Raw genomic sequence first — 12,206 nt, forward strand, 5'->3', positions numbered from 1 at the left:
TAATACTGAACCCCCCATTTTTGACTGCCCCCTCCCAACAGAAATCAGAGAGTATTTGCACTTTCCCACAATAAGTCAGGATCCTACTCCACCTATTCCTCTGCTCTCTGACCCCACCCATGTACCCCTCCTCTCTGACCCCACCCACTCTGACTATGCTGCTCCTGAACCCCTCCTCTCTGACCCCACCCACTCTGACTTAGCTCCTCCTATACCCCTCCTCTCCATCCGAGCTCCTCCTATACCCCTCCTCTCTCACCCAGCTCCTCCTATACCCCTCCTCTCTGACCCCACCCACTCTGACTAGGCTCCTCCTATACCCCTCCTATCCGACCCAGCTCCTCCTATACCCCTTCTCTCTGACCCAGCTCCTCCTACACCCCTCCTCTCTGACCCTACCCACTCTGACTAGGCTGCTCCTGAACCCCTCATCTCTGACCCCACCCACTCTGACTAGGCTCCTCCTATACCCCTCCTCTCCGACCAAGCTCCTCCTATACCCCTCATCTCTCACCCAGCTCCTCCTATACCCCTCCCCTCTGACCCCACCCACTCACTACTTACCAACCAACCTGCAATCCCTCATTCACTAGGCATGATTCCACTCTTACACAACACACAGACACATTTTACTTACCAATTGGCCCTTTAGGCCCACCTCCAACTTACCTCTGCTCTGCCACCATCAGTCACCTGGTGCCGAACCCGGGATTTGAACCCTGGTTGCCTGGATGGAAGGCAGGCACTTACCCACTGGACCACACTGGTTTCCATGTAAGTAGCCTATCAAATTGTCCTAATGTCATGGTCATCCTTTTCATGTGCAATGGATGCCGCAGGGAAGGACACCAAGGCCTGTATGTTGCTTATAGTTACTACTGCAATCCTCTAGACCACCAAGGAGCTATAGCTCAAAGGTAAATCTTGTACCTTTGGTGGGGACAGCCCTCACAGGCCAGGGTTCGAATCCTGCCAATGCTGTAGAAGTATCCCAAGGTGGATATTTTCAAAAAGTGAATAGTTTTTTTTTTGCAAATTTTTTTTTACTTGGTAACAGAGGAGAAAAGTGGACACTCTTTTTGGCATGTGTGTCCCGAAATTTCAAATGTTTTCCCTCATGACCTTCTACCAACCGCCCTATCTCTCAAGTAGGTGCAATAGGGACAAGGCCTTATCTTCCTTTATCAATGTCTTCATTCTTTGTCCTTTAAGTTTGGTGAATTGCAGAGTGCAATTGTGGTATTGGGGGTTATAACTGAGCACAAGAATAAGAGGAAGGGGCTACACTTGTTGTAAAATAGGTTGGATGATGGTGATTTTTTATTTTGGTGTGAGCCACTTGCTCAAATCAGGGGTTTTGTGTCAGTGAGCTTGGATAGAAATAAAGGTCAAGTATGAGCTCTGGCTAATGAAATGATGGGTCAAGTTTGAGGCAAGCTAGAGTCCATTTATTAGGTGCAATAAGAAGCTACAAAGATTGTTTCCTTTAAGAGACAGACAAGGGCAGAGTCAAGCCTTTGCTCTAATAGGTCTGCATCATGCCTGCTGCAGGATGTGAAGGAATGGACCTCCACAGCAGTGCGCTGTGCCGGGCTGGGCTGTGCAGGGCTGAGCTGGGCTGGGCTGGGCTGGGCTGGGCTGGGCTGGGCTGGGCTGGGCCTGCCCTGGCACTGTGAATTTAATCACCCACCTCCTTCCTTTGAGGAACGCTCACGAACGCCCACGAACGCCCTTGTTCTGTATACAGGCTGACAGCAGGCAATTTAGGACCCTGCTAAATGAGGGTGATGTCCCCATGTGCTTCCTTTGAGTGGCAAAATCCTTCGTCTAAGGCAGGTGGGCTTTTTTAAAATTTGGTTGAAGACCATATGTTGGAGGTGGTATCACGGCACAAGCCGCCGACCGTCTCAGAAGAAAGTGTGCATGGGAGGATATTATTTGCATAGGACAGCCCTCTTCTCAGTCCCATTCTTATGCTGCAGTTGCCATGAAGTGTTACTAGAGGGCAGCAGTATGAACAAAAGAGCACACTGAGGCTTTTCTTCTGCTTGCTGACATGATTCTTGTTCATGGTGGTCTTGCAGGGCCTAAAGAGTGAAGGACTGCGTTGACTGAGGGGATGAGGAATGGCAGGCCTGTATTTGTGGTGAAGGGGGAATAATTAGAAGGTAAACAGCAATATGAAAACGTCAAAGCATATATGTTTGCTGAGTGATTGAGTCTGTGTGTCGCGTGTCTCTTTGAAGGGAGATGTGAGAAAGGAATAGCAGCACCGTAGACTTCAGATGGGAGAGAGCAAGCAAGGATGAATATTACCCTCAAATCCAAATACTTACAGTACCTCAAAGATGACAAGTGCGATATGATGTTCTGCAATTGTAAGGATTTGCCATGTGTGGTACATAAATATGCATGGTTAGTGAGGTTTTTCCCAGAATGTGAGTATCGTTAGGCTGGCAAATGTCAGGCACTCCTTTGGGAGTATGAGGCCAAGAAAAAATTTGGGAAGTTTGCTACAGTCATCTGTAGGATCGAAAGACACTGGGGAATCCTTACAGAGGGAGCCAGGCTGCACAACATGTTATTACAGTTGGACAGAAATCTTTAGCAGGGACTTTTGTCTACCCCCAATGTGGGACCAGGACCGCAGTACCTCTGTGTCTCTGAAACATATGTTGACCTCTGCACACCACCATCTCAATACCCCTCAAATGTTCCCTCCTGGTACCCCAGCTTTGGTAGTGCATCAACCAGGTTTCAATCATTTGAGTGACCACAAGCACCCTTCCTATGTGCCTTCCATTTACATTCAGTCAGTAACCCAGCTGCTTCGTTCGCTGTTCAATCTCAAGTGACAGTTGGATGCACATCGCAGGGGTATACAGACATTTACCGTACTGTACAGCCCCTCTCAGGACAGCCAGACTACACTTCTTAAAATCATGAAACATGATTTGCCCAACAGTAAGGCCAGGCCTTTCCTCTGTAGTTCATAGCCAACGTAAGGAGGAAAAAATCAACTGAAGAGCATGCCAAAATTCTCTACAGACACTGCCAATCCTCACACTTCTGCCTATTTGCATGCTGAGGTTATTCACTATGACCCACCAAACCAATTGCCAACAGTAGCCTCTCCCTGCCTCATTCGTATGCTCCGATGCCACCTTTATTTAGCAAGTGTTAGTGCTCTCGGATTTTGTAGTGCGATTCGCTATAGCCTCTGTTTTCAACAGAAATGTCCTAAAGGTACCTATACCAATCTGCCAGGTGGGGAGGAAGGGGGCTGCTGCTGCTGGCAGTAACATTTTGGGGCACCCGACCTGCAAAAATACAGCCACATGCTCCTTGTTTTACCTTTCAATACCATAACTGCAGAAGAATCATATGGTGACCCCTGTTGGTAATAGAAACTGTCAAACAGCATCTTGCCTCCCCCCCCGTTGCCCCTAACCATTTGGGGTACACCCCATGAGGGAGGATCAGAGCAATAAAAACTAATGGTAGCCCCCCCAAAAAGTACCTGGAAGCCATGCCATTCTGTGCACCTCATCGCCTTCACGTTGCGCCCAAGCACCTTTTAATACTGAACCCCCCATTTTTGACTGCCCCCTCCCAACAGAAATCAGAGAGTATTTGCACTTTCCCACAATAAGTCAGGATCCTACTCCACCTATTCCTCTGCTCTCTGACCCCACCCATATACCCCTCCTCTCTGACCCCACCCACTCTGACTAGGCTGCTCCTGAACCCCTCCTCTCTGACCCCACCCACTCTGACTTGGCTCCTCCTATACCCCTCCTCTCCGACCCAGCTCCTCCTATACCCCTCCTCTCTGACGCAGCTCCTCCTACACCCCTCCTCTCTGACCCTACCCACTCTGACTAGGCTGCTCCTGAACCCCTCATCTCTGACCCCACCCACTCTGACTAGGCTCCTCCTATACCCCTCCTCTCCGACCAAGCTCCTCCTATACCCCTCCTCTCTGACCCAGCTCCTCCTACACCCCTCCTCTCTGACCCTACCCACTCTGACTAGGCTGCTCCTGAACCCCTCATCTCTGACCCCACCCACTCTGACTAGGCTCCTCCTATACCCCTCCTCTCCGACCAAGCTCCTCCTATACCCCTCATCTCTCACCCAGCTCCTCCTATACCCCTCCCCTCTGACCCCACCCACTCACTACTTACCAACCAACCTGCAATCCCTCATTCACTAGGCATGATTCCACTCTTACACAACACACAGACACATTTTACTTACCAATTGGCCCTTTAGGCCCACCTCCAACTTACCTCTGCTCTGCCACCATCAGTCACCTGGTGCCGAACCCGGGATTTGAACCCTGGTTGCCTGGATGGAAGGCAGGCACTTACCCACTGGACCACACTGGTTTCCATGTAAGTAGCCTATCAAATTGTCCTAATGTCATGGTCATCCTTTTCATGTGCAATGGATGCCGCAGGGAAGGACACCAAGGCCTGTATGTTGCTTATAGTTACTACTGCAATCCTCTAGACCACCAAGGAGCTATAGCTCAAAGGTAAGTCTTGTACCTTTGGTGGGGACAGCCCTCACAGGCCAGGGTTCGAATCCTGCCAATGCTGTAGAAGTATCCCAAGGTGGATATTTTCAAAAAGTGAATAGTTTTTTTTTTGCAAATTTTTTTTTACTTGGTAACAGAGGAGAAAAGTGGACACTCTTTTTGGCATGTGTGTCCCGAAATTTCAAATGTTTTCCCTCATGACCTTCTACCAACCGCCCTATCTCTCAAGTAGGTGCAATAGGGACAAGGCCTTATCTTCCTTTATCAATGTCTTCATTCTTTGTCCTTTAAGTTTGGTGAATTGCAGAGTGCAATTGTGGTATTGGGGGTTATAACTGAGCACAAGAATAAGAGGAAGGGGCTACACTTGTTGTAAAATAGGTTGGATGATGGTGATTTTTTATTTTGGTGTGAGCCACTTGCTCAAATCAGGGGTTTTGTGTCAGTGAGCTTGGATAGAAATAAAGGTCAAGTATGAGCTCTGGCTAATGAAATGATGGGTCAAGTTTGAGGCAAGCTAGAGTCCATTTATTAGGTGCAATAAGAAGCTACAAAGATTGTTTCCTTTAAGAGACAGACAAGGGCAGAGTCAAGCCTTTGCTCTAATAGGTCTGCATCATGCCTGCTGCAGGATGTGAAGGAATGGACCTCTACAGCAGTGCGCTGTGCCGGGCTGGGCTGTGCAGGGCTGAGCTGGGCTGGGCTGGGCTGGGCTGGGCTGGGCTGGGCTGGGCCTGCCCTGGCACTGTGAATTTAATCACCCACCTCCTTCCTTTGAGGAACGCTCACGAACGCCCACGAACGCCCTTGTTCTGTATACAGGCTGACAGCAGGCAATTTAGGACCCTGCTAAATGAGGGTGATGTCCCCATGTGCTTCCTTTGAGTGGCAAAATCCTTCGTCTAAGGCAGGTGGGCTTTTTTAAAATTTGGTTGAAGACCATATGTTGGAGGTGGTATCACGGCACAAGCCGCCGACCGTCTCAGAAGAAAGTGTGCATGGGAGGATATTATTTGCATAGGACAGCCCTCTTCTCAGTCCCATTCTTATGCTGCAGTTGCCATGAAGTGTTACTAGAGGGCAGCAGTATGAACAAAAGAGCACACTGAGGCTTTTCTTCTGCTTGCTGACATGATTCTTGTTCATGGTGGTCTTGCAGGGCCTAAAGAGTGAAGGACTGCGTTGACTGAGGGGATGAGGAATGGCAGGCCTGTATTTGTGGTGAAGGGGGAATAATTAGAAGGTAAACAGCAATATGAAAACGTCAAAGCATATATGTTTGCTGAGTGATTGAGTCTGTGTGTCGCGTGTCTCTTTGAAGGGAGATGTGAGAAAGGAATAGCAGCACCGTAGACTTCAGATGGGAGAGAGCAAGCAAGGATGAATATTACCCTCAAATCCAAATACTTACAGTACCTCAAAGATGACAAGTGCGATATGATGTTCTGCAATTGTAAGGATTTGCCATGTGTGGTACATAAATATGCATGGTTAGTGAGGTTTTTCCCAGAATGTGAGTATCGTTAGGCTGGCAAATGTCAGGCACTCCTTTGGGAGTATGAGGCCAAGAAAAAATTTGGGAAGTTTGCTACAGTCATCTGTAGGATCGAAAGACACTGGGGAATCCTTACAGAGGGAGCCAGGCTGCACAAAATGTGATAACAGTTGGACAGAAATCTTTAGCAGGGACTTTTGTCTACCCCCAATGTGGGACCAGGACCGCAGTACCTCTGTGTCTCTGAAACATATGTTGACCTCTGCACACCACCATCTCAATACCCCTCAAATGTTCCCTCCTGGTACCCCAGCTTTGGTAGTGCATCAACCAGGTTTCAATCATTTGAGTGACCACAAGCACCCTTCCTATGTGCCTTCCATTTACATTCAGTCAGTAACCCAGCTGCTTCGTTCGCTGTTCAATCTCAAGTGACAGTTGGATGCACATCGCAGGGGTATACAGACATTTACCGTACTGTACAGCCCCTCTCAGTACAGCCAGACTACACTTCTTAAAATCATGAAACATGTTTTGCCCAACAGTAAGGCCAGGCCTTTCCTCTGTAGTTCATAGCCAACGTAAGGAGGAAAAAATCAACTGAAGCGCATGCCAAAATTCTCTACAGACACTGCCAATCCTCACACTTCTGCCTATTTGCATGCCGAGGTTATTCACTATGACCCACCAAACCAATTGCCAACAGTAGCCTCTCCCTGCCTCATTCGTATGCTCCGATGCCACCTTTATTTAGCAAGTGTTAGTGCTCTCGGATTTTGTAGTGCGATTCGCTATAGCCTCTGTTTTCAACAGAAATGTCCTAAAGGTACCTATACCAATCTGCCGGGTGGGGAGGAAGGGGGCTGCTGCTGCTGGCAGTAACATTTTGGGGCACCCGACCTGCAAAAATACAGCCACATGCTCCTTGTTTTACCTTTCAATACCATAACTGCAGAAGAATCGTATGGTGACCCCTGTTGGTAATAGAAACTGTCAAACAGCATCTTGCCTCCCCCCCGTTGCCCCTAACCATTTGGGGTACACCCCATGAGGGAGGATCAGAGCAATAAAAACTAATGGTAGCCCCCCCAAAAAGTACCTGGAAGCCATGCCATTCTGTGCACCTCATCGCCTTCACGTTGCGCCCAAGCACCTTTTAATACTGAACCCCCCATTTTTGACTGCCCCCTCCCAACAGAAATCAGAGAGTATTTGCACTTTCCCACAATAAGTCAGGATCCTACTCCACCTATTCCTCTGCTCTCTGACCCCACCCATGTACCCCTCCTCTCTGACCCCACCCACTCTGACTATGCTGCTCCTGAACCCCTCCTCTCTGACCCCACCCACTCTGACTTGGCTCCTCCTATACCCCTCCTCTCCGACCGAGCTCCTCCTATACCCCTCCTCTCTCACCCAGCTCCTCCTATACCCCTCCTCTCTGACCCCACCCACTCTGACTAGGCTCCTCCTATACCCCTCCTATCCGACCCAGCTCCTCCTATACCCCTCCTCTCTGACCCAGCTCCTCCTACACCCCTCCTCTCTGACCCTACCCACTCTGACTAGGCTGCTCCTGAACCCCTCATCTCTGACCCCACCCACTCTGACTAGGCTCCTCCTATACCCCTCCTCTCCGACCAAGCTCCTCCTATACCCCTCATCTCTCACCCAGCTCCTCCTATACCCCTCCCCTCTGACCCCACCCACTCACTACTTACCAACCAACCTGCAATCCCTCATTCACTAGGCATGATTCCACTCTTACACAACACACAGACACATTTTACTTACCAATTGGCCCTTTAGGCCCACCTCCAACTTACCTCTGCTCTGCCACCATCAGTCACCTGGTGCCGAACCCGGGATTTGAACCCTGGTTGCCTGGATGGAAGGCAGGCACTTACCCACTGGACCACACTGGTTTCCATGTAAGTAGCCTATCAAATTGTCCTAATGTCATGGTCATCCTTTTCATGTGCAATGGATGCCGCAGGGAAGGACACCAAGGCCTGTATGTTGCTTATAGTTACTACTGCAATCCTCTAGACCACCAAGGAGCTATAGCTCAAAGGTAAGTCTTGTACCTTTGGTGGGGACAGCCCTCACAGGCCAGGGTTCGAATCCTGCCAATGCTGTAGAAGTATCCCAAGGTGGATATTTTCAAAAAGTGAATAGTTTTTTTTTTGCAAATTTTTTTTTACTTGGTAACAGAGGAGAAAAGTGGACACTCTTTTTGGCATGTGTGTCCCGAAATTTCAAATGTTTTCCCTCATGACCTTCTACCAACCGCCCTATCTCTCAAGTAGGTGCAATAGGGACAAGGCCTTATCTTCCTTTATCAATGTCTTCATTCTTTGTCCTTTAAGTTTGGTGAATTGCAGAGTGCAATTGTGGTATTGGGGGTTATAACTGAGCACAAGAATAAGAGGAAGGGGCTACACTTGTTGTAAAATAGGTTGGATGATGGTGATTTTTTATTTTGGTGTGAGCCACTTGCTCAAATCAGGGGTTTTGTGTCAGTGAGCTTGGATAGAAATAAAGGTCAAGTATGAGCTCTGGCTAATGAAATGATGGGTCAAGTTTGAGGCAAGCTAGAGTCCATTTATTAGGTGCAATAAGAAGCTACAAAGATTGTTTCCTTTAAGAGACAGACAAGGGCAGAGTCAAGCCTTTGCTCTAATAGGTCTGCATCATGCCTGCTGCAGGATGTGAAGGAATGGACCTCCACAGCAGTGCGCTGTGCCGGGCTGGGCTGGGCTGGGCTGGGCTGGGCTGGGCTGGGCCTGCCCTGGCACTGTGAATTTAATCACCCACCTCCTTCCTTTGAGGAACGCTCACGAACGCCCACGAACGCCCTTGTTCTGTATACAGGCTGACAGCAGGCAATTTAGGACCCTGCTAAATGAGGGTGATGTCCCCATGTGCTTCCTTTGAGTGGCAAAATCCTTCGTCTAAGGCAGGTGGGCTTTTTTAAAATTTGGTTGAAGACCATATGTTGGAGGTGGTATCACGGCACAAGCCGCCGACCGTCTCAGAAGAAAGTGTGCATGGGAGGATATTATTTGCATAGGACAGCCCTCTTCTCAGTCCCATTCTTATGCTGCAGTTGCCATGAAGTGTTACTAGAGGGCAGCAGTATGAACAAAAGAGCACACTGAGGCTTTTCTTCTGCTTGCTGACATGATTCTTGTTCATGGTGGTCTTGCAGGGCCTAAAGAGTGAAGGACTGCGTTGACTGAGGGGATGAGGAATGGCAGGCCTGTATTTGTGGTGAAGGGGGAATAATTAGAAGGTAAACAGCAATATGAAAACGTCAAAGCATATATGTTTGCTGAGTGATTGAGTCTGTGTGTCGCGTGTCTCTTTGAAGGGAGATGTGAGAAAGGAATAGCAGCACCGTAGACTTCAGATGGGAGAGAGCAAGCAAGGATGAATATTACCCTCAAATCCAAATACTTACAGTACCTCAAAGATGACAAGTGCGATATGATGTTCTGCAATTGTAAGGATTTGCCATGTGTGGTACATAAATATGCATGGTTAGTGAGGTTTTTCCCAGAATGTGAGTATCGTTAGGCTGGCAAATGTCAGGCACTCCTTTGGGAGTATGAGGCCAAGAAAAAATTTGGGAAGTTTGCTACAGTCATCTGTAGGATCGAAAGACACTGGGGAATCCTTACAGAGGGAGCCAGGCTGCACAAAATGTGATAACAGTTGGACAGAAATCTTTAGCAGGGACTTTTGTCTACCCCCAATGTGGGACCAGGACCGCAGTACCTCTGTGTCTCTGAAACATATGTTGACCTCTGCACACCACCATCTCAATACCCCTCAAATGTTCCCTCCTGGTACCCCAGCTTTGGTAGTGCATCAACCAGGTTTCAATCATTTGAGTGACCACAAGCACCCTTCCTATGTGCCTTCCATTTACATTCAGTCAGTAACCCAGCTGCTTCGTTCGCTGTTCAATCTCAAGTGACAGTTGGATGCACATCGCAGGGGTATACAGACATTTACCGTACTGTACAGCCCCTCTCAGTACAGCCAGACTACACTTCTTAAAATCATGAAACATGTTTTGCCCAACAGTAAGGCCAGGCCTTTCCTCTGTAGTTCATAGCCAACGTAAGGAGGTAAAAATCAACTGAAGCGCATGCCAAAATTCTCTACAGACACTGCCAATCCTCACACTTCTGCCTATTTGCATGCCGAGGTTATTCACTATGACCCACCAAACCAATTGCCAACAGTAGCCTCTCCCTGCCTCATTCGTATGCTCCGATGCCACCTTTATTTAGCAAGTGTTAGTGCTCTCGGATTTTGTAGTGCGATTCGCTATAGCCTCTGTTTTCAACAGAAATGTCCTAAAGGTACCTATACCAATCTGCCGGGTGGGGAGGAAGGGGGCTGCTGCTGCTGGCAGTAACATTTTGGGGCACCCGACCTGCAAAAATACAGCCACATGCTCCTTGTTTTACCTTTCAATACCATAACTGCAGAAGAATCGTATGGTGACCCCTGTTGGTAATAGAAACTGTCAAACAGCATCTTGCCTCCCCCCCGTTGCCCCTAACCATTTGGGGTACACCCCATGAGGGAGGATCAGAGCAATAAAAACTAATGGTAGCCCCCCCAAAAAGTACCTGGAAGCCATGCCATTCTGTGCACCTCATCGCCTTCACGTTGCGCCCAAGCACCTTTTAATACTGAACCCCCCATTTTTGACTGCCCCCTCCCAACAGAAATCAGAGAGTATAGGGGGGTGCAGTAAAAAAGTATTTGCACTTTCCCACAATAAGTCAGGATCCTACTCCACCTATTCCTCTGCTCTCTGACCCCACCCATATACCCCTCCTCTCTGACCCCACCCACTCTGACTAGGCTGCTCCTGAACCCCTCCTCTCTGACCCCACCCACTCTGACTTGGCTCCTCCGATACCCCTCCTCTCTCACCCAGCTCCTCCTATACCCCTCCTCTCTGACCCCAACCACTCTGACTTGGCTCCTCCTATACCCCTCCTCTCTCTGACCCCACCCACTCTGACTTGGCTCCTCCTATACCCCTCCTCTCTCACCCAGCTCCTCCTATACCCCTCCTCTCTGACCCCACCCACTCTGACTTGGCTCCTCCTATACCCCTCCTCTCTCACCCAGCTCCTCCTATACCCCTCCTCTCTGACCCCACCCACTCTGACTTGGCTCCTCCTATACCCCTCCTCTCTCACCCAGCTCCTCCTATACCCCTCCTCTCTGACCCCACCCACTCTGACTAGGCTGCTCCTGAACCCCTCCTCTCTGACCCCACCCACTCTGACTAGGCTCCTCCTATACCCGTCCTCTCCGACCGAGCTCCTCCTATACCCCTCCTCTCTCACCCAGCTCCTCCTATACCCCTCCTCTCCGAACTAGCTCCTCCTTTACCCCTCCTCTCCGAACTAGCTCCTCCTATACCCCTACCCTCTGACCCCACCCACTCACTACTTACCAACCAACCTGCAATCCCTCATTCACTAGGCATGATTCCACTCTTACACAACACACAGACACATTTTACTTACCAATTGGCCCTTTAGGCCCACCTCCAACTTACCTCTGCCACCATCAGTCACCTGGTGCCGAACCCGGGATTTGAACCCTGGTTGCCTGGATGGAAGGCAGGCACTTACCCACTGGACCACACTGGTTTCCATGTAAGTAGCCTATCAAATTGTCCTAATGTCATGGTCATCCTTTTCATGTGCAATGGATGCCGCAGGGAAGGACACCAAGGCCTGTATGTTGCTTATAGTTACTACTGCAATCCTCTAGACCACCAAGGAGCTATAGCTCAAAGGTAAGTCTTGTACCTTTGGTGGGGACAGCCCTCACAGGCCAGGGTTCGAATCCTGCCAATGCTGTAGAAGTATCCCAAGGTGGAAATTTTCAAAAAGTGAATAGTTTTTTTTTTTGCAAATTTTTTTTTACTTGGTAACAGAGGAGAAAAGTGGACACTCTTTTTGGCATGTGTGTCCCGAAATTTCAAATGTTTTCCCTCATGACCTTCTACCAACCGCCCTATCTCTCAAGTAGGTGCAATAGGGACAAGGCCTTATCTTCCTTTATCAATGTCTTCATTCTTTGTCCTTTAAGTTTGGTGAATTGCAGAGTGCAATTGTGGTATTGGGG

The sequence above is a fragment of the Lissotriton vulgaris genome, chromosome 1_1 (assembly GCF_964263255.1).
Source record: "Lissotriton vulgaris chromosome 1_1, aLisVul1.2, whole genome shotgun sequence".
Taxonomy (NCBI): Eukaryota; Metazoa; Chordata; class Amphibia; order Caudata; family Salamandridae; genus Lissotriton; species Lissotriton vulgaris.